This window comes from Myotis daubentonii, chromosome 2, assembly GCF_963259705.1.
Source record: "Myotis daubentonii chromosome 2, mMyoDau2.1, whole genome shotgun sequence".
Classification (NCBI taxonomy): Eukaryota; Metazoa; Chordata; class Mammalia; order Chiroptera; family Vespertilionidae; genus Myotis; species Myotis daubentonii.
Genome location: NC_081841.1, coordinates 201375799 through 201399526, shown reverse-complemented (window position 1 = coordinate 201399526; position 23728 = coordinate 201375799). Strand labels below are relative to the sequence as shown.

The 23728-nt window shown below is 41.8% G+C and overlaps 1 protein-coding gene and 1 pseudogene across 5 annotated transcripts in view; one reads left to right on the top strand and one right to left on the bottom strand.

Annotated features, from left to right (window-relative positions):
* UNC5D (unc-5 netrin receptor D) overlaps positions 1–23728 on the top strand; it is a 527348-nt gene that overhangs the window by 136988 nt on the left and 366632 nt on the right. The gene's annotated exons all lie outside the window — the stretch shown is intronic.
* On the bottom strand, positions 13269–14028 carry LOC132226446 (small ribosomal subunit protein eS1-like; annotated as a pseudogene).

Below are 23728 nucleotides of genomic sequence, written 5' to 3'. Positions count from 1 at the left end.
TGCTTGGTACACCTGCTCGGGCTTGATTTAACAGAGCCTGGGCTGCCTTTCCCCTTCCTGCTTTCCTGTCACCAATTTCTGCTGCTTTTGTTCTGTGCCAGCGTTTTCATTTCGTATTAAATCTTCATTAACCTGAAAGGTTAGTGGATGCAGCGCAGCTACACTGCCAGGATCACATGTTTGAAGGTTGGCTGTGGTATCAAAAGTGAGTGTGGCAGTGGCTCGAAAGAATTCATTTGTCTTTTGGGGTTTTAAAATAGCTTTGTGATTATGGATTATTTCAGTGCAAATACATTTTTCAGTAACAAGTGCCTGAAAATCTTGACACAAGAGACCCAAGGAAAAGAAATCTCAAATAACCTTGAGGACTTCCTTACAGCTCTGCACAGAGGGAGATAGCATCTGTCAAGGTGAAATGAAAGGCATCTGGAAGCCTGGAGGAGGAGGTTCTGTGTTTTCCCTTCAGCAGTTGATGACATTCTTTGATATGTAACTTGGGCCAGACAACTGTATCTCTTACTCTCCTTTAAGTGTCTGTGATGCCCTTAAACAGAAAAGCAAAGAACATTGGGGAGACTTTCAGAATTGCCTCAAGTCACCTTTGCTACAAAAAAACTGCACTCCTTCAGGGTCTTTAGCTTGCACAATTATGAAGAGATGGCCCTTTTTCCTTTTTTGATTAAAAGAAAAAGGATTTTTTTTTTTTTTTTTGCTAATTTGGGATTTTATGGACATATTATTTATTTTAAAAAGTACAGGTTTTTATTCACCTTAGAATTTACTGGCTAAGTTACTTTATCGTTTGTATTGTCTTGAGACTGAGCTTTAATATTTCATTGGTAATAAACTCCAGCAGATAGTAAGAACTGCAAAGGAGTTGTTTGCTTTGTAGTCTGATAGCTTCTGTGTCTGCACTCGCTTCCCACTGCCACCTCCCCGGAAGGACATGAGCCCCTGCAGCTTCAACAGGGCTTGCTTATGGAGCCCAGCGTGCTGGGGAGGTTGTGAATGCCCTGGGTTGAGACCATGGCTCTGGTGCTTCTGTGAAAGCTTGTCTCGGTTCTTTGGCCCCTTAGGTGTGGCTCTTCCTAAGCCTTAGGAGTACCCTAATTAAGTTAATAACAATGTACCTACCTATATAGTTTAAGTTTAAAAAATTTGGCTCTCAAAAGAAATTTCAGTCATTGTACTGTTGCTATTTGGCTCTGTTGACTAATGAGTTTGCCGACCACTGCTAGGCGATTTGGCTCAGTAGATAGAGTGTCAGCCCGTGGACTGAAGGATCCTGGGTTTGATTCTGGTCAAGGGCATGTACCTCAGTTGCAGGCTCGATTCCTGTCTCTGGTTGGATAAGAGTGCATGCGGGAGGTAGCCAATATTTGTGTCTCTCTCACATGGATGTTTCTCTATGTCTCCCCCTCCCTTGCACTCTCTCTAAAAATTAAGGAAAACAATGTCCTTGGTTAAGGATTAACAATAAAAAAAGGAAAAGAAAGTTTGCATCTCACTTTTATATCCTTTATCATAATCACTTCTCTAATGTATGTATATCACTGACATTTTGTTAATACCTTTCTCATCTAATTTTAATTTAATGCACCAGGAATACTGTGCTATGAGACTTCACAGGCTCTGTAAACTTCAGGTGTTGGATGGGACCGGGCTTAAAATACTCCCTGCTGGGAAGTAGGAGAGAATAACAGGCATTTAGCGATGATTTAACAGGCCATTGCAACTTAAAGAACTCTTTCATATCAATGACCACATTTAAGCAATTTAACAAGAGGTCAGTTTATTATCTTCCTGATTTTATGGACAAGGGAGCATCATCACAGTGACATTAAGCAGTTTGTCCAGCAGCCTGCCACCGGTAAAACCAGAGCCCTGGCTGAAACCCACGCCTTTTATTTTAGGGCCAGTGTTGCTTTTACTAATTTGTGGCATTTCCTGCAACACCTGTCACAAACAAGTGTCCTAGTTAAATATCCTCGTTAAGGGTTAGGAATACATATTACAGTAATTGGATCACGTCTTGAGGAGCCCACAGTCCCATGGAGGGAATGAAAATTATAAGGCAGGTTGAGAAGTGCTATTAGAATTAGATAATTGTACAGCCATTCCTTTAAGTTCATAGAGGAAAAACTGGTGTTGTCTGAGAGGTTTTCGAAGATCTTTTCACAGAGGTTTGAAAGATAAGCAGTTTAAGCCCATTTTAGGTAGGGGGACAACATGGGAAACAATATGGCCTATGGATGAGTGTGGTCTGTGGTTGAGCACCAGAAGAAATAGTAGAAACTGAGTCTAAGGAGGTGGGATTTAAAATAAATTCTAGACTGAAGCTTAGCTTCCAGGCTTGTTTTGTAGTTGAAATGTCCTCAATTTCTTAATAAAGCTAAGTCCATTGCACACACACGTGTGTGACAGCATTAAAAAAAAATGATAATTAGAAAGTTATGGCCCTAGAAACTGATGGGTGTATTCATAAAGCAACTCTATTTTCCACAGTGTTTAGAGGAAGTTGTGCACATAGAATAGGGCTCATTGAAGACTTGGTTTGACTCATGGAATGGGCTGTAAATGTGGGGGCATCCATATGTAGACATTCAAAGACGCCTTGCCTTATGTCCCATTTTCTCTCTCCTTTTTCCTGTTTGATGTGGAAGTAGTTTTTATCGTTCAGATCCATGCTGATAGAGTCAACCTTCTGGTGTTAATGCCCATTAATTTGGTGGAACTTTGCTTTCAAATGACTCTTGCTTTTTCCCTTAAGCGCTTTGGCTGCCTAATGAAATGCAGGCCTCTTAATCAAAGTTACAGATGGTGGCAGTTGCACAAACCCTAACTGGGACAAAGAGAAGAAAGAGGTGAGCAATTGACCCACATTTAGAGAGTGTGCTAATTAATTAGCGAGTAAAAGTTGCATTTCTTTCTTTCTTATTTCTTCACTTGACAGACCCAGTGCGGGTATTTGCCCCCCACAAGGAAGGTTTATCTCCCTACCACAGATGTGGCCCTGGAGCCCGGTATGACTGAAGGTTTCCATTTTTAGGTTTGTTGAGTTCACAGCGGTGAGGCCACCCTGAGTGTGACACCCTGCCAAGCGTGGGGCTCCACTTGGAATCTGCATGAATGGGCAGTGTATTAGTGGGAGCTCTTGGGGACACCTTGAAGTTGAGGTGGTGAACAAAGTCAAGATCTTCCCTGCCATGCATTGAAGTGTTCTCCAAGTGGTATTCTGAGAATGCCATGTAAAGTCCAAGGCCACCTTGGCAAGAAGCCGCTGCTCACAGCACCCTGCTTCCTTAGTGAAAATCTCTGAGCCTTGCTAGAGCGGAGAAATCATGGAAATTAAGATGGGAAAGGTCTATTCCATCCCGTCCACCCCTCCCCTCTCCGCCAGCCTGGAGATTGTTTGTTACTGTTGAGTCTCCAGTTCTTTGTCCAGTCCACTTTCAAATGATGCAAGTGATAAGATATTGATCTCTCCCAGTGCTGAACTGCTTTGGATTTGTTCACGCTGTCATTCGGCACACAAACTTGTGTAGCTCCTTGTTAAAATTCTTACACCACCTGAAACCTACATGCCACCAATTTTTCAACAGGGCTGGTTACTCCGTTAGACGGGGTCACAGTAGTCGCTTTGTGTTCACATCCTTCCTCCTTCCTCTTCTCATCAAAGACAATAGTAGGCACCCTTGTCAGATTTATGTCGATATTTAGCTAAAAGAAGGAATATGTTCTTTCTAGCTGAAATTTTTTCTTATGTTTTCCAATAGTTTCTAGCACCTCTAACCATATGCAGGCAGTAATGCAGAATGTGATTGTAGTAGATTATTTCAGTTTCACTACTGTTTAAGATGCCGTATGTAGTTGGTTTATTTTATTCATTTACTCCCCAGGCATGTCCTGTAGCATGGAACAACTGTTCTGTGTACTCAGAATGATAAAAAGGAGGTAATTCTCTATTTGAAATGTCAACACTCATTCCTAATTTGATTTTTTTTTTTTTTACTTTCCCCTCAGTTTTTTTTTTTTTTCTCTCTCTTTTTTTCAGTAAAAATTTCTAAGGGGAAGAAGAAAATAAAGTCAGCTATCACTGATTTTTCAAGCCATTTAACCCAAACTCTGTAAGAGCATTATGTGCTCATGTTTAAAGATGGACTTTCTAATAAGGAGTTATTAAAATTGTTAGCTAAGAGCAGAATGTGGTATATCGTTCATTAGAGGGACACACACATATGCAGGCACGCACACACACAGCACAATTTAAATAAGGAAATCACTCAGCCCCAAGAGCCTATAAATCAATTGCTTAGCTTTTTAACAACACTACCTCATTGTTTTTTAACTGGAAGATTGAGCGATTTCTTCTGTTAATTATTTTTCTTGTGAAAGGAGAAGAGATTCAGTGCTGTGAAAGGGAAATCGACTGAGAGCCGGAGGAGGGAAACAGGGTCTAGGTTATAATTTTAGAAGAGCTGTTGCTCTGTTGCTAAACAAACTTCGTCTGCAAAGAGTCTCTGACCTATGAAAAATTGTTTGGATTCCCCCCATTTATCTTGTTTGAGCATTAAAGAAAATATAATTGAGGCAATGGCATTGAAGAGTACCCTGGGTTATTTGTTATCAAACATGGCATGAGGTTTGCCACATTAAATTTAAACATAAGTGGCTGAGTCTGTGACTGTGGGAAATGAGTCTGTGACTGTGGGAAAGGGACATTTTGAGTTTACCTTTTCTTTCAAAGCTCTAATAGAAAATGATACAGGCAGGACTAACCATTTTATTTTTCCTTTAGAAAGGAAACTCTGAAGGTGACGATGAGTGGGAGTCTAAGACTGAAAGTGAGAAGTGACTTTTGAAATGTGATTATTGTAATGTGCAAATGATGCATGGTGAGAAAGAATATCTACCTGAGTGGCAGCATCCTCATCACCTAGTCACTGGTTATAGATGCAGATTCTCAGACCCATCAGGAAAGTCTGAAATAAGAGAACCTGAGGCCTAAGCAATTTTCATAGATAAACCCTTTCTTCTCTAGACTCCAAATTACCTTCTACGCCTGCTGAAAATAATCTCCTTGTTTGCTAATGCCACAAAGTTCTTTAACATTGAATAAATGCTTTTAGTACATAAAAGCTACTAGAGAGAAAAATAGAATTGCGATCCAGTGGGAGGACTCTGACTCTCTGTATTTGAATCCTAGCAAGCCCCTTCCTAGGTGTGCCCATGGACAAGTTCCTTAAGTTCTTTGATCGTCATTGTTTTCATGGGTAGAATAGGATGATACAGTGATCAATACATTACCCATCCCAATAGGTTTTGTGAGTACATACATTTAGCGACAGTGCCTGGGACCTAGTAAGTATGCAATAAAAATACCTATTATTTTAATTATGACCAACAAACATAATTTTGGAAGAGGCCATCTTTGTATTTAGTAGTATAATATTGAATAAATGAATGCTATCAGTTTGTTTTCTAAAAGCAGGCTTTGATGGGAGAAGCAGTAAGAAGGTAAATAATATCAGATTTCCAAAAGAACAGGACATAAACATTGAGGAAAGTGTTGAGAATGAGTAACAAATAATGCCAGAGAGGAATTTCCTCAAGTCCTCATCAGGAAACAGCTTTCTGTTAAGCAGGGTGATTTTAAAATGGAAGCTAATCCAGACAGCTTTACACTAGCTCCTTTTCCCTAAGTTGCCGAGCACTGAATCTTCAGTCCACTGTACTTTGGTGCATGCTCAACCTGTAGTCCTGAAGGCAGTGGGTTTCCTGTTTTCACAGCTTCAAGGGTTTAAATCAGAGTCTTGCAAGAGCCATCTAAATAAAAGGGTTTAAGGTCAAATAGATCACTGGCAAGTGTACAGCATGATTATGGTGATTTGATGGGGGTTAGTACCAATACCAATCTACAGGTAAGTTTTTAGTCAATTCAATTAAATGCAAACATTCCTTATGTGTCCTCCCCATGCTCAGAGCTATAGATGTAAAGATGTATGAAAAATAGCCAATGTTATCAAGGTTCATGTTATTTTCCTAAATGGCTGTTCTTTTTTGGTTGTTTGTCTGATTTTAGAATTGAAAGATAGTGATTTGTTCCAAAATGTATTTAATTAATTATTCATTGATATAAGAGTTAGGCGTTGATAAGAGAGTCAACATTTAGAAATAAAAATTACTGCTTTTATGTTGAAAGCATAAGATGTTCCAGCTCAGTAAACATGAGTAAGACTATTTTTTTTTTAAGAGACTTCAGCATCCTTGGCATAAATGGAGTGGTTCCTCACCCTGAATCAGTTCAGAGTTTATTGTGGTTGCTTTTTATGTTTCTTTCATGAACTTCAGAGTTGACAGACTGACAAACGTTTTGGGATATGTGTGAGTAGTTAGTTTTTTAACTGGTTGGGAACAAGATTCCTTAAACATTTATCTGTGATTTGCCATACCTTCTACATGTCAGAACCACCTATGGAATTTTCTTTAAAAATATAGATGATTGGGCCTTGGCTGGTATGGCTCTGTTGGTTGAATGTTGTCCCATGCACAGAGAGGTCCCAGGTTCGATTCCCAGTCGGGGCACATGCCCAGGTTGGGGACTTGATCCCCAGTAAGGGGTATGAAAGAGGCAGCCAATCAATGTTGTTCTCTCTCATCAATGTTTCTGTCTCCTTTTCTCTTTCCGTTTCTCTAAAATCAATAAAAATTACACACACACACACACACACACACACACACACACACACACTAGGGGTCTGGTGCATGAATTGGTGCATGGGTGGGGTCCCTCAGCCTGGCTGGTGATGGGGCTGAACCAGGCCGTCTTGCCCAGTTCTGATCAGGGCCAATCGAGGCCAGCTGGCTGGGGGGGGGGAGGGGAAGGGACTGCAACCAGTGGAGGGGAGGGAACACGGGGAGGTTGGCTGGCCATGGGAGGTTGGCTATGGGAGCACACTGACCACCAGGGGGCAGGCAGCTCCTGTGTTGAACATCTGCCCCCTAGTGGTCAGTGCGCATCATAGCTACCAGCCAGTCATCCAGTTGTCTGGTTGTAACAGTCACTTAGGCTTTTATACATATAGACTAGTGGCCAAGTGCACAAAATTTGTGCACTGAAGGGGGGGAAACTCAGCCTGAGCCCTCTGAGCCCTCTCGCAGTCCAGGACCCCTTGGGGGATGACAGCCTGCTGGTTTAGGCTCAATCCCCCTGGCAGTCAGACATCCATCTCGCAACCCATCATCCCTTGCTTCTTACCACCTGCCTGCTTGCTGCTCCTTATCACTCGGCTTGCTGCTCCTTAGTGCTGCTATGGAGGTGGGAGAGGCTCTTGCCACCACCGCTGCACTTGCCAGCCATGAGCCTGGCTTCTAGCTGAGCGTTGCTCCCTCTGTGGGAGTGCACTGACCACCAGGTGGCAGCTCCTGCATTGAGTGTCTGCCCCCTGGTGGTCAGTGTGCATCATAGCAACTGGTCGTTCTGCCGTAATGGTTGCTTGGGCTTTTATTATATAGACTAGAGGCCCGGTGCACAAAAATTTGTGCACTCAGGGGGGGAGGGGGGGTCCCTCAGCCCGGCCTGTGCCCTCTCGCAGTCTGGGACCCCTCGGGAGATAACGACCTGCTGGCTTAGGCCTGCTCCCGGGTGGCAGAAGGCAGGCCCAATCCCTAGGTGCAGCCCCTGGTCGGGCTCAGAGCAGGGCCATTTGGGGAGTTGGGGCGCCGCCCCCTGTCACACTCAAGGCAGGGTCGATGGGGAGGTTGTGGAGCAACCCCCTGTCACACACAGAGCAGGGCCCATCAGGGGGGTTGGGGCTCTGTACCCTGTCACGCACAGAGCAGGGCCCATCAGGGGGTTGGGGTACTGCCCTCTATCACCCACAGAGCAGGGCGGATCAGGGGGTTGGGGCGCCGCCACTCTCACACTCAGGGCAGGGCCGAGGGGGAGGTTATGGCTCTACCCCGTCACACACAGAGCAGGGCCCGTGGGGGGGGGGGAGCTCCCCCCTATCAGGCACAGAGCAGGGTGGATAGGGAGGTTGTGGCCCCGCCCCCTGTCACACACAGAGTCGCAGGGCGATCAGGGGGTTTGGGTGCTGCCCCCTGTCATGCTGATTCCAGTGCCGGGAGGCCTCACGGCTCCGCTGATCCCGGTTCTGGGAGGCATATTACCCTTTTACTATATAGGGTAGAGGCCTGGTGCACGGGTGGGGCCGGCTGGTTTGCCCTGAAGGGTGTTCTGGATCAGGGTGGGGGTCCCCACTGGGGTGCCTGGCCAGTCTGGGTGAGGGGCTGAGGGCTGTTTTCAGGCTGGGGGTGACTGAACTCCCAAACGCTCCTTTTTTCCTTTTTTTTTTTTTTTTTTTTTTTAATTCTGGGCCAGCTTTAGCTTGAGGCTTGGCTCCAGCTCTTAGGCCTCCAGCTGAAAGTAGGTTTCTGGCCTTTGCTTACAATGTTGCGAATCTGCTGGCTGAAGTTGGGCGTATTTGTTACAATGTTTCTTAAACTGCCTGCTCAGAGGCAGCGGCAGGCGGGGAACGTTGGTTTCCTCCGTCACTGAGGCAACCAAGCCTCATGTTAGTTTCAAGCTGCCTGGCTGCCGGCCGCCATCTTGGCTGACAGTTAATTTGCATAACTCGCTGATTAGCCAATGAAAAGGGTATCGGTCGTACGCCAATTACCATGTTTCTCTTTTATTAGATAGGATAGGTAATCTAGATCTGTTGCTGGACATTTTGACTTTGTAGGTCATGTTCTGTCCTCATGTCTAATGCACAGCTATGATTGAGAAGCCCTAAATTATTCTTGATTTCTACTACTTATGACATTTTTAAGCTGTAAGAGAAAAAAAAAACTTGGTCATTGTTCTCAAATTTTAATATGCTACAAATAATCTCATTTCCTTATAGTAGAGTAGGCCTAGGGCTCTGCATTTTTAAGATGTTCAAGGTCATGCAGATGCTGTAGGTCAGTGGTCAGCAAACTGTGGCTCACAAGCCACATGCGGCTCTTTGGCCCCTTGAGTGTGGCTCTTCCACAAAATACCACGTGCGGGCGCACACGTACAGTGCGATGAAACTTCGTGGCCCATGCACAGAAGTCGGTATTTTGTGGAAGAGCCATACACAAGGGGCCAAAGAGCCACATGTGCCTCACGAGCTGCAGTTTGCTGACCACTGCTGTAGGTTCTCAGCCCAAACTTAGAGTAGTAAAGAACTAGCTCATGATCTGCTCTTTGGAAAACAGGAGCATGCATGATGGTAATTATGATAATGCTGGTACCCACTGTCTAATCCACAAAAACTCTCTCATTCTTCCCCTTTTCTGTTTTATAACAACAGAAAAAATTACAGCTTGCTAAATAATTTCCCCTTTCTTTCTTTACATGACTAAATATATATTACCAGAACTGAAAACTACTTTGCAGTATAGAAGGGATTTTGCAACCACGGTTCACCTCCTTAATGGAATCCCAGAAGTTAATGTTCTGACTGATAAAAAAGTCAGCCTTGTGGGGCAATGTATGGAAGCAATGAGAAGTTAAAGGAAATAAGCAAGAATATCTATGTGGATATCCAGATACAATTATGTCTACATAATTATAATTATCATTGCCTGTTAAGGGGCCTTGTTATGCAGACCTGTTTAGAGCATTAACTTAAAATAGGTTTGAAAAGCTCTTGGAGAGGAGAACACACAATACAATATATGGATGATGTATTATAGAATTGTACATCTGAAACCTATATAATTTTATTGATCAATGTCACCCCAAAAAATTTAATTTAAAAAAAGCCTGGATACAATAATCCTCAATAATTAGCAGTGATTGCCTTCATAATAAGAACTGGTGGTATTAATGTTATCTTCAGTGGTGGCAATGCTTATCCTATCTAATAAAAGGGTAATATGCAAATTAACCATCACTCCATCACAAAGATGGCGGCGCCCAGTCCTCTCAGCCTTGCCGGAGTCTCCAAGTCCCAGGTGGGGTGGCCACTGAGAGCGGGCAGTGTGAGTGGCCTGGCAGAATGCTTGCTTCATTGCAGCAGCAATGAGGCAAGCATTCCACCATGGTCGCAGAGGGCCTCTGGGCAGCGGGCACGGAGCGGTGGGGGTGGAGGGGGACACTTGCGTTGTTGCCCCGGCGACGAGGCAAGCGTTCTGAGCCCAGCTGCGGATGGGCCTCTGGGCTGCGGAGAGCCTCTGGGCAGTGAGTGCAGAGCGGCCAGGCCCTACAGAGAGCTACTGGTGCATGGATTCATGCGCAGGGCTACTAGTCTACATAATAAAAGCCTAAGCGACCATTGTGGTGGAATGACCAGAACGACCGGTTGCTATGATGTGCACTCACCACCAGGGGGAAGACATTCAATGCAGGAGCTGCCCCCTGGTGATCAGTGCACTCCCACAGAGGGAATGCTCCTCAGCTAGTGGCGGGGCTCACAGCTGGCAAGCACAGCGGTGGTGGCAGGAGCCTCTTCCACCTCTGCGGCAGTGCTAAGGAGCAGCAAGCTGAGTGGTGAGAAGCCTGCCGCTAAGGAGCAGCAGGCCAAGCGGTAAGGAGAGAGGGATCCCAGATTGCGAGAGGGATGTCCGACTGCCAGCTTAGGCCTGACCTCTGGGGGGATCGGGCCTAAGCCAGCAGTCAGACATCCCCTGAGGGGTCCTGGACTGCGAGAGGGCACAGGCCAGGCTGAGGGTCCCCCCCCTCCCCCCGCCCAAGTGCACGGATTTGTGCACCGGGCCTCTAGTTTTTCATAAGATTCTTTTAAGAGAACTTTCTCAGTGTTAGTTACAGTATAAGAAAAAATAATTATGAAGAGAGAATTTTGAAAATCAATATCTTTAAGGGATAGGATTAAATGAAATATAAAAACTTTTTTTAAAAGCAAAGATACCTCTTTTGTTACGTAAACAGAAGGGAAGCCATCTTTTATATTTTCCTTAGGAAGGAGTCTTCTTCCCCATCATCACTCCTTTGCTCCAGATTGAATTATTCAGTTCTTTGTAGCATAAGCCAAGCAAATTCTTTCTTTCTTTCTTTCTTTTTTTGGAGATGGACTTATCCTAACATCACAAACAACATATTTAAAACTTGGATATATAATTAAAAGCAACAACAACAAACAAATGAAAAAAATGTGGTATTTAATCAATATATATTTGCATTTATCTAATTCTATAGCTAAAGTTCCCTTCTCAGCTTAGTCGGAATTTAAAGTATACTTTGGGTTCACATGCCTTTACCTTTAAAGCTATATAATGAAATTTTCAGTTATGCCAATGGAAGGCCTGCCCCATGTTGTGTGTGAGTTCCCTCAAAATAGGAAAGAATATTGACAAGACAAAGTAAGTTTAGCCTAGTAGACTTATTGCTCTAAGAGAGAGTGCCAACTTAAGGATTCTTGGTAGCTTTTCAAAAGGAGAAAAATGAGGGAGGATATTTACAAGATCAAAAGCCTGGGTTGGTGATTTTGATATGGGTCTTGGGAAGTGAAGAACTAGTTAGGATTGGGTAGTTTTTGGCATGAAAACTGGTCAGCAGGGCTCAGTGGGACCAGGGTCTGGATGCAGGTGTTGGTGAGCAAAATGTTAGTCTTGTTGGTAATTCACCTATTTTACCTAGTGTATAGTCTTATCTTTCAGAGTCAAAATACAAATATTTGGTTTCTTGCCTCTTTAGAACAGGAACTAGAGAATGTGATGGTTTCAATTCTCAGCCTTGATGGAGAAATGATATGTATTATTTTCCTATTCCTGCCATAACAAATTACCACAATCTTAGTGGCTTAAAACAATACAGCTTTCTTATTTCACAATTCTTTAGGGAAGAATTCCGGCGTGGGTCTCTCTGGGCTCAATTCAAGGTGTTGGTAGGGCCACATTCCTATCTGGAGGCTCTCTAAGGAAAATCCTTTTTCTTTCCTGCTTTTACTTTATTAAGGGAAAGGGGTTTTGGTGTTTTAAAAAATACACATTTTTATTGATTTCACAGGGGGAAGGAGAGGGAGAGATAGATAGAATCATCAGTGATGAGAGAGAATCACTGATTGGGCTGCCTCCTGCACGCCCCATACTAGGGAGATCAAGCCAGCAACCCGGAATATGCCCTGACCAGGAATCTAACCATGACATCCTGGTTCATAGGTCTGCATCAACCACTGAGCCATGCTGGCTGGGCTTCCTTTCTACCTTTTAAAGGTTTCCCACATATCTTAGCTAATGGCCCCTTGCTTTCGCCTTTAAGTCAACAAAGTTGTATCCTCTGACACTTTCCTCAAAGTTGCATCTCCACTTCCTACTTTTAAGAACCTCTATTGGGGCCATTCTGATAATCCATTTCTCTCATTGCAGAGAACATCTACAAAGTCCCTTTTACCCTGTAAGATAAGATATCAACAGGTTCTGGGGATTAGGATAAAGTCATATTTTGGGGAGAGGTAGTGTCACTATTTGACCTACCACCTGGGAGATAGAATCCACAGAAATTGGAAAAAAACACACACCGTGATCTTCTTGCAGCCTTTGGCTAGCAAAATGACCTCATGGTGCAGATCATTCTTTGGTTTTATTAATAAAAGAAAGGAATTGTATGGCTTCTACTTCTTGGAATAAGGATAGATGTCAGAGGTATCTATTTGATAACACTCATACTTTGTTTTCTTTAAAAATATTTTCTATGTTTTTTAAAAAAGAAACTACTATGTTCTTTGTATGCTAGTTAGCCCCAAGAGGACATGGGATACCTACTTTCGAGGGTTATGCAAATATAACTAAATGTCTGAATACTTATTCCTACTTGTTATTTTCTGTAATGTAATGACTCCCTTGAGACAATACTGTTTCAAATGATCTTTGGTGAGAAATGACTTGCATTTTGCTTTTTATATCACACTGTCATATAGATCATTCTCAGTAATGCTTTACATAAATTAGGAATCCACCTTTCTTTCAGGTACTCTGCAATTATTACTCAGCAGCACAGTCTTGCATAATTTGAAAAGCACCAATGGCATGCGCAGATTCCAGGGTCCTACCTTAATTACTGAAAATGAAAAGCAGCTCTGACAGGGGCCATTGTGTCCTTCTCTGCCTTTCAGCCCGGAAAGTGTTCTCACTAAAACCTCAAATCACCTTAAGACAATATTGCAGCTCCTGTGTGAAGTATGGTATTTTTTTGTTTGTTTGTTTTTTACAAATAGGATTTTTTATTTGTCATCATTCAGTGCCTGAATTTTGAACATATTCTCGACTGGGGGCTTATATCCATCAGCCTGGTCAACTTTAGCAACTGTCTCATCCCCAGTGGCTTTTTCAGAACTGTGACCTTGACCGTGAGTCTATATGAGGTCTCCCAATTCAAATCTGGGCTTCTTCAGCATTTTGACTTTTCTAACAAAGACATGGTGGAGTGGATAAATAGATTGGCAAGCCTTTTCTATGTCTCTTCCATTGCGATCTGGAATCAATTTATTGACCACTTCTTTCAAGTCGTTTGTCTCCACCTCTTGGATCATTATTTCCATCATCTTCTAATGGATTTGGCAGACCGGCTGATACTAAGCAGAAGAGGCCTTCTGAATCTGTGTGTTCCATTTTATAGCAAAACAACACATACTAGATGAAGCAAATAACCATTAGTAGTCTCGACATCAAGATGGCTTCAATCATGGTCTGCTTTTTTTTTTTTTTTTTTTTTACCATTGAGCACATTTTATCACAGGTAAGACCCTTACTATGGAAATGAGGCAGTTTTGCCCTGAACATTCTGAGTAATTAGCTTGAATTTTCTAAATGCAACTTCATCATTCTGCAGATCAGCTGGGCTCACTTCAAAACACGACCCTGGAGACCTTCAGATGCGATTTTGTTTCCTTGAGTTCTTGTGGCCAGTGTTTTTCCAATAGTTCTTATATTGAACATAGCTGGTGCTTTCACATCTTTCTTAGAAAATGGACCAACCACTGTCTTCTTGGATCCCTTTCTGTCGCTCTTTGTGAGGTGCTTGTTCTTGCTGACCTCCATGGTGCTGCTCAGAGAGCCAAAAGGCCTAGGTGATGTATGTTTTAAGGAAAGGAGAAAGAACTTGCTTTGTAAGTGTCAAGAAGGTATTTTTCTGGGGTAGTTTGTAGTTATATTGGGTAACTCACTGTAGACTTAAACCAAGATGATGTCAGCTTTAAACTGGTGTGGCTGAAATTAAAAAAAAAAAAATATGTACCTGTTTTTTTGTCCCCTTTCTTCCCTCTCTTCCTTCTTCCTCCCTTTCTTCCTCTACCTTCGCTTTCATATTTTATTTTATTTTATTCTCACTCTCTCTCTTCCAGGAGTCTAAATGACACCTATTTTTAGCAAACCACTTGACCATTCTGTCATGGAACCAACAAGGTTTGTGTAAGAGAAGTACTTCTTCCCAAGCCTAGGAAAATTAAATGCATAAAAACATTTCCTATATATTCTTTACATGATGAAAAATGGGAAATTACCTAAATGCCCATGAAATAGAGTACAGTTAAATAATGTATGAAAGTGATGCAGCTAGTGAATATATGCTGATGTGGAAAGTTTCAGAGCAGTAGAATCCAATTTGTGGTACATTTATAATGTTGATTTGTCTGGGAACTAGTTACAAGGTATGAAAATACAAAGTTTGTACTTTCATGACGTGCAGTTTTGTGTATGTACATTTTATTTTAAATAGTATTCCAAAACTATGCATTATATTTATGCCTAGAAGAATGTGGAAGGATATATTTAAAAAATTAATAACAATAGGAATCGGGTAGTGTTGGGGCTTTTACTTCCTACTTTATATACATGTGGATAATTTGAAGTTTATGATAACCATTTATTTTTATGGTCTAAAGAAAGAAATACAAATTAAGGAGACTGGGGAATTTATGCTATATAACATAGCTCAATAGATCTGTTTAAACCACACACAAAAATACAAACTACAAAATATTATTACAAAGAATGGGCCAACCTATTGCCAGCTTCTGTGTCATCCAGGTAGCATGAGCATTAAGGAAATAGGGGAAGAGTTTCTATGTAACTATGGAGAGCTATTATTTAGCTTATGGCAAGAAATCTTGTCATTATAATGGTCACATCAGTAGTGAGAAAGGCACAAGGGACAATCTTTAGATCAAGGGTAATGTAAATTGAATTTCATACCCTTTTGTATCTCCAGAATCTAGCAGACAACCTAGTCTTTGTCACCCGATATGTGTGTGGGATGAATAGATGAAGGGAAGAATGGGAATACCTCGGCCTACTTCAGCTTTCTTTGGCCGATATTAATTTGTTTTCCCTTTAATGTGCTTTCAGTATTTATGATTATAAAAAATAACCTTAGAGCTATTTTTCCTTCATAGAAATAACCAGAAAATACATGGATAATATGTAATGAGGGCTTTGGAAATCTCAGGTCAGAAGGGAGACCTTTTTTGCAAAACAGTGGTGGTCCAATGTTAAAATCTTTAAAAAAAAAAAAAAAAAAAAAAGGAACGCACCGAGGACTATTTCTAAATTTTTTTCTGCTAATCTCTAGCATTATACCTTGAATATTTAGACCAGCAATTCTCAACCTGTGGGTCACAACCCCTTTGGGGTTCGAATGACCCTTTCACAGGGGTCGCCTAAGATCATCAGAAAACACATATATAATTACATATTGTTTTTGTGATTAATCACTATGCTTTAATTATGTTCAATTTGTAACAATGAAATTGGGTGTCACCACAACATGAGGAACTGTATTAAAGGGTCACGGCATTAGGAAGGTTGAGAATCACTGATTTAGACAGTTACTAATACTATTTAATTATAAAATGAAGAAGATAAATATTGTTTTTCCCTAAAGATGTGGCTATCACAGATGGACTTTACCACATAAAGTATTTGCAAATCTGATAGCATAAGAGACAACAGTCATTTGAGCAGCCCTTTCGGTATCATTTAAAAGGAAAAAAGAGAAAGCTAGCCAGGAGAGATTGTGAGGTGGAGCCAATGTCTTAATATAATCATCCTTAAGTGTATTTGGCTTCTTTTGCTACACTGCTAGAATTGTTATTTTGCATTGAAAGATTTTCTCTGAAGTACTTATTTTTAGATTTAATACTAGAGAGTAAATCATTTCAAATTCTTGGAGAGGTCATGAATAATCAACATACTATCCCCCAAACTGCTCAAAATGTCTATTTCTATGTGTGGTGGTAGTTCCCTTCCATCCAGATAGGCAGGCAATGGCTAATTCTATAGTATTTTCACATGATGAGAAAGCGCCTCTTATTAAGAAGAAAATCCATAGGCACTTCCTCAGCCTCTGACATTATTTTCCTCAGACGTCAGCATGTCCCCATCTCCCCCTTCTGTCACACTCCCCAGAACTTTCTGTGTGGCCTGCAGCTGCGGAATTTAAACTTGAGTCTTTAGCACATGGAGAGCCAGGCACTGGAACACTGGGAAGTTTAACCTGAATGTCAAGAAAATAGTGTTGCCAGTCATTTCCTTTCTTGGTGTGGTGACTTTATCTCCCTGGGGACAGGAAGGTAAAAGCCGGAGAGCCCGGGCCATGCAACCATGAGTTGGGAGAGCACTTAGAACTGGATATTTGTTAGACTCAGTAGCCCCTGAAGTCATATCCCTGAAGTGTTTACCCTGCATTGTTCACTCTCTCTTCTCTAATCTTCTGTCCTAGTTTATTTTGTTTCAGTCTAAAATCTACATGTTGGCATTGGTCATCGTGTCAAGACCACCCTCAGGTTTGGAGGTGTCCCGTTTGTACTCATGGCTACCATGTGTCACAGGGAGAAAGTGTGTCATCCATGGGAAACTAGGTACAATGGTCACCCGGCTCTTGACCAATACGGTCACATAGGAGCCACTTAATCTCCAGAAACTATTTGTGACACCACATGAGGTGTTGCCCATTGGGGAAGTTCATTAGAGACCCCGTGCCCAGGATTTTTATTGGGGGCTGATAGAGCAGACACTATGTGGCATGAACCAAAATTCCTGACCCCCTAGGAAAGCAGGTGTTCCACATAAACCGTTTTGTCACATAAGCAGTTTCATCACAGTGTGTCATTTTTATCAGTTCTGGGAATAGCAGAAACTATATTGAAATCCCAGTTTCCAGAGGCTAATGATGGGCCAACGCTGTAAACAGACCTTTTAAAGGCTAGAAATCTGGCCTGCCATGTTAGCCTTGTTTTTCACAATTTGTAAAATAATTTACAATCTTCTCAACTTGTTTACTAAAGATGTTGAAACTTTATGTACTGCAGGAACTACTTGAAAACTCTGATATACCTAACATCTTACTAAACACTTAGTAGATGTTTTTCTTCCCTTGCTCCCTCACGCCAACACACAACCCCCTGCCAAATTATATATCCTCTTCACCTAAAATATATCTGGAGTCCACGCAGTTTCTCTCTCTGTCCCCTGCGATATCCTGGTTCAAGCGACTTGCAGCTCTAGATGGGAAAGCTCCCATAGCCTCCAAACCGGCTTCTCCATTCAACATTTGCCCTCTGCTAATCCATATGCCACAAAGCAGCTTGAGACTGTTACACTTAAAACTGCTTAGCATTATCCTTTAAATTCTTCTAAGACTTCACATGTTGCTTAAGATGAACCCCAAAGTCCCTAATATGACATCAGCTCATCTGGACCCTCCAACCCCATCTAGGACCACTCGCCCTGTTATGTCACAGCTTCACTGGTCTTCTTCCATTTCTTCAAACTCACCAAGCCCTCCCCATCCTCAGGCGCTGAACAAGCTCATTCATATACCAGGAGCACTAGTGTTTCTTTGTTCTTGTTGGGCTAACACTTACTAATTGTCTAGAGCCTAAAACAGGGTGTCGTTTGTAATAATTCCAGGTCAGCAGGTGTGACCTTGCAAATAGCATCACCCTGCTCATGGGCCTCTCCCCTGTAGTGCCCATTTCTTGACCTCTCCTTCTAAATGGGATCTGTAACAACTTGCCATTTTCCTTCAGACCACTATCTCATAATCATTAATTATATACTAACTAGAGGCCCAATGCATGAAATTCGTGCAAGAGTAGGCCTTCTTTCCCTGGGCTGCCGGCACCGGCTTCCCTCTGACACCCAGGACCCGGGCTTCCCTGCAGCCCCGGCTTCTTCGTCAGGAAGGTCATCTGGTCTAATTAGCATATTATGCTTTTATTATTATAGATTTACCTGGCTATTTGTTTAACATTTTTTACCCTCACTGTGCTGTGAAGTTTTGCAAGATCATGGACAGTGTAGCCAGCATCCAGCTCTGCCAGGTGACATTTCATTAGTCCCTAAATTCATCTGTAGGTGATAGCACTGCTTCCTAAAAGGCATTTTTTGGTCAGTCTCCATTCAACTTGTTTTATTCCACCGCCGAACCCCCCCCCCCCCCCACCACCACCACTGAAGGTGTTTCTGGGAGCTCTTCATTAAATTCTTGGACTTATCTTTCAGTGGCTGACCTACAGAATGTATAAAGAATTAATTTGATGATGTGTTGGAATGTTACACCTCTGCAAAAGTTCTCAGGCGTACCGGTTTGCTGGTGATTTGTGTGCATTTTAAATTAAATGGACATGCTCCAAATTTCATTTCAGTACTTAAAAAAATAATGGTACTATTGAATAAAAAAATTCTCTTTATATCAATTAATTTATCTTATCCTTGTAGGTATGAATTTGCTCTCATTTCCTGGAAGTGGTCAAGCACAAAATTGGTTTCTATGAACAAAGCAATATACCGAGAATGCTAGGAAGACCCTCTGGCATTTCCCCACCGTTTGGCTGGTGATGCACACAGTACTGCCTTTTTCCTTCCTCAAAGGCCCAAACAAGTCAAAGAGGTCTACAGGTTTAGGAGAGAATTTAAAATTCAGCTCAGCTGCTGTCATCCTGCTGTTCGGAGACCATATTCTCAGAGAGTCAGAGCTTTTATTTTGTTTCAGGCTCAACCCAAAGTGAAGGGTTTGCATATCAATTTTCCACTCTCTTTGTGAATTTGTTTATGCGCCGATTTCTACATCTGGGCATCACAAATTTGCAGGCATACGTATGTCAGAAGCCTGTATACTTAACATCTCTGTCTCTTTAAGGGGTAAGAAAAAAATTGAGAATTGGGATTTAAGACCACTTTAATGATGCAATGTAGGTTTTTCATTGATCTTAATTCAATACAACAAGTTAAATTTTGATTGTGAAAGCTGGCTGTGGACACAGTTGGTTGCCTACCCTCTAGGGTTCCTCTTTGCCAGCACTGCTATTCTTGACTGTATGGCTCAAAGATACAATACTCACTTCTTCTGAAGTCCCAGCAGCCAGAGGATGGCATATGGCACAATGGTACCCGAGAGGACATTTGACAACAGGGTCTGGGCACAGTTAGCTTGGGGACTCCTGGAAATGGTAGATGAGCAGGGTGGTTCTGAAGTAGACACCTCATTCTGCTTGTATATCTCCTGTTTAAGCCTTGTTACCATCAAGGGTTTTCTTTTTTTAAAAAAATATATTTCTTTATTGATTTCAGAGAGGAAGGGAGAAGGAGAGAGAAATAGAAACATCAGTGATGAGAGAGAATCATTGATTGGCTGCCTCCTGCATACCCCGCACTGGGGATCGAGCCCGCAACCCAGGCATGTGCCCTTGGCCGGAATCGAGCCTGGGACCCTTCAGTCCGCAGGCCGACGCTCCATCCACTGAGCCAAGCCAGCTAGGGCAAGGGTTTTCTTCAGAAAAACTGCAAGAGGGGAAGAGACATTGCTTGTTCTAACCCCATAGCTGTCTTTACCTAACCTGGCAGGTGGTGCGGCAGAAATTGGACTAGAACACAGGGGTGACTTGCTAAATCTCTATGTGGGCTAAAATCATCACCTGAGTTCATAGTCTTCGAGAACAAAAAGAAAATGTCTAATGTTTATGGACCTTCTAAAATACTGCCTAAAATACGGATGAAGATATACAGCAAAGATCCTTTTAGAAGCCTTCATAAGTGACCAGCAAAGTGAGCATTATCTGTGCAAATGCTACGATCCTTTATGCTTGCTTTCCACTGCTGGACGCCTAGTGAAAGGCGAGGAATACTGATCTTAATTTTGCCTCGTAAATAATGGATGAAACCTGGAAAGCTTTTGCTCACTTGCTTACCCATGCACTCTCTGATCGGTCTTTGCATGATTGCTTTTCTGCTCTGTTACTCTTGCTCCAGGTAGGGCATTGAAAGGCTCCACATTTCTGCATATTACAATCTAACCTGCAAGGAGTTTGGTCTGCTGATGATATTTTCAGTGGTCCACAGGAAACAGGTTCTTTATCGGATGCGTCCTAGGAATCTGAAATTTATGCAGACTGTAGAGTCTCAGGAGACTCTTGGAGATTGGATTCCTTGGGCCATCCACCAACTTGATGAGCACGTTTGCTGTCTGACCATGGCTTCTCCTCTTGAACTTCAGATGGCGGAGGTATTAGGATTCTCTATTAGGAGCCTAATTAGCATTTCTTTCTCACTAATTCTTACTCTTCAGACTACCTTTATTGTCCTTAACTCTTCTTATGTATTAGCCCCAAAACAATAGAGATCGAAAACTAGGACCCTTAAGGCATTATGGACAGTTTCATACCCCTTAAATTATTCTATCCTCTACTAAGTGCAATTTAGGGTTTCTCCATATTTGTAGCCCCTTGGATTACATTGGTCTAGTGTTCACTTCCAGTGCTATCTTGGAAAGCCATTCCTTGCGAAGATTGACTTTGCTTCCTAGACCCATTCTTTCCTTCTAGTGTTATAGTCACAGGCGGCTAGGTCATCACGAGACAGGAGTTACCAGGTCCTGGGAGTCAGGGAATACATGAGTTAGCTCCTTTTTCCTGTTTCTGCTTTCTGTCACCTGTATTTATTAATCGGGCCTGGCCATCACATTACACTGTGTAAATCACAGAAGTGAAAGCGTATGCCATTTGTAATGCTTTCACTTTTTGCTAAAGCTTGTTGGTCAGCAGTCCCCTGTCACAGTGTCACATTTATAAAGGCTGCATTCAGGGCACCTCCTCAGGGAAGATGCTGTGTGTTCACGCCTTGATGTTGCTGCTTGTTCTGGACAGACAGCTGGAGGAGGAGAACTCTGTATGTAGCATACCGTGTCCTCTGTCCTCCTCACCATTCCTAGTGCCATCATATTGCACCTACTGTGTGGACGACAGTGAACCAGTCACTGGGACATGGAGCGTTTTGAGAGGTACTTGAAGTAGAGAAACATGTAAATACCTCAGTGTCTTGAATTCACTTACAATAAGAAAATTATGTTGATGATATGGAGATTATTTCGGAAAGGATCGCCATCACCATCTTCTTCAACTGTCCTCTAAATGACTAGACCAAGCTAAATCCAGACAGTCACAGCTGGCTGGGCAGAGTGCCCCTGACCCTGATCTGTGCTCCCCTGGCCATCTTCCCTCCGTTCCCTCCTCTGCCTTTCTCTCCCTTCCTCCCACCAGATCTTATCTCAGGCCAGCTCTCCAGCTGGCTTGTGTAGAGATTAGTGTGTGGGTGTTGACATGTGCTCTTTACACTTGTTCTGCTAGCCTGTGGTCCTGCAGATGGTGTTCCCTTCTCCAACCTCACCTCCCTGTGGGCCCGAGACAGCCTGCTAGAGGACATGAAGTCCCTATAGCCTCTCTGATATTGAAAAAAAGAATACAGTAACTCTGATAGATGATAACTTCTGGCCCATCTATCAGAAAACACGAGAGTATGTGGAAATGGTGGGAAAGGACTTGTCCAGCAGGGTTAGATATTTGTGGAGGAATGGGCTTCTAATTGGTTTGGGAAGAGGCCAAGAGAGCTGTTCAAGATTGAGTCCCATCTGTGAGATACCTACTACTATCCCGACTACCAGCAGCAAGTTTGAGAATGAAGAGAAGAAATAGATACTCGTCATAAAAGATGTGGGGTTCTGCTGTGCTTGGACTTGGAAGAAGACAGGTTCAAATGTTGTCTCTACTTTTGTTCCTCTAAGTATGACCTGAGACAAGTAGAGTTGACATCACCTGGAAGAGTCTTAGAAATGTAGACTCTCAGGCCACATACCCCAAATTAGAATCTCTATTTCAACAAGATTTCTTGAATCGAGGATTCTTAAGCATATTTCAGTTTGATAAACATTGGTGTATACAGTAAATCCTCACTTAATGTCATCAATAGGTTCTGCAACTTTTAGCAAAACAACATTTGTAATGAAACCAATTTTACTGTAGGCTTCTTGATAAAAACAAGCATTCCTATGGCATCGCATCAATGTTATAAGGGAACAATGTTGAACAAAATGACATCATTCCAAGACAGACTGTACTAGCAGCTGCTGAAATAACTTCATATGTTAAGCTCCTGTTACTTCAATATCCTTATCTACAAAAGGAGGATTTTATATTTCATATTCTATACTATTTTTGTAAATATTTTAAAAATAATATATTTTAAAGCACTTATTAAAACATACAATTTTAAAAAACAATATTTAAGCAGAGAGCTATTGAAACCAGGACTTGAGAGACTTCCTACCAGGAATCTCATTTTCAACACCAGCAGCAGTTTTAACTCAAGTAATGATAGCTGCTTTCACCCAGATGATGGAAAAAGGAGGAACAATTACAAGTCCAGGTTGGGAGTGGTGGGGGTGGGGGGTGGGGTATTTATGATAGAAATCAGGTCGTACTTGGTAAGAGTATATTGGTTCCCAATAAAAATGAACCTTATACACTAATTAATATATTGCATTGTTCTGAAATTCTCGACATCCAGTAGACAAATTCTCACAGATGTGGATTCAAGCTGAACCTGTGGTTCACGTGTTGGATTTGACCAACTGGCTTTAAATTGCATAGAAAGCTGACCTGGTGATGGAAATGTACATTTGATGATAATTGGAAATACTTAACCAATTCTAGATGTTAAAAAATATCCTGCAAATTCTTTATTTCCGTAAAGATGCCTGTTTATTTGGTAATGAAGGTCTCCTTAATGTTAAACTGTTTCTAGGAGTTGACATTCTATTCTCAACTTTTTTTTACAGCTCTGAAATCACATTATCTCAGTTGATTTATTTTCTAATTTTCAACTTCATTTCTATTTACAACTCTGACCAGCTTTTAGCACTTCTTTTCTGTAAGAAAACATTATTACATGTGATGATATATTTCCTTTTGTTGTGCTGAACTGGAGTATGTAAAAATAATATCAACATGAATATTATTTGCTGAATTTAGAATCCTGACGTAAGTAACTTGAACTGTTAGCCGTATCCTAAGTTTGCAGATCTGAATGGACTGAAAGGGAGGGAAATGTACAGTTACATATTTCTGAACATTCTATATTTATGAATATAACATTAGTCAAATTAATTATGGAATATAGATAATTCATTGTGTTTGCTGAGATTTTATCTCTCCTTCCCTTTTGTAATATTTCAGACTTTTTGGTAAAATCGTGTCTCAAATAGGATAGACAAGAAATAACAAATTGATCTACCAATTATAATTATCTTTTATTTCTTAAAAACAACAACTGAATATTCTCTAGTTATATTAGTTGAATGTCCTATCAAAAGATGACAATAGCCCTGGCCAGGTAGCTCAGTTGTTTGGAGCTTCAAAAAAAAAAGTTGTGGGTTCCATTCCCAACCAAGGTACGTAGGGGAGGCAACCCA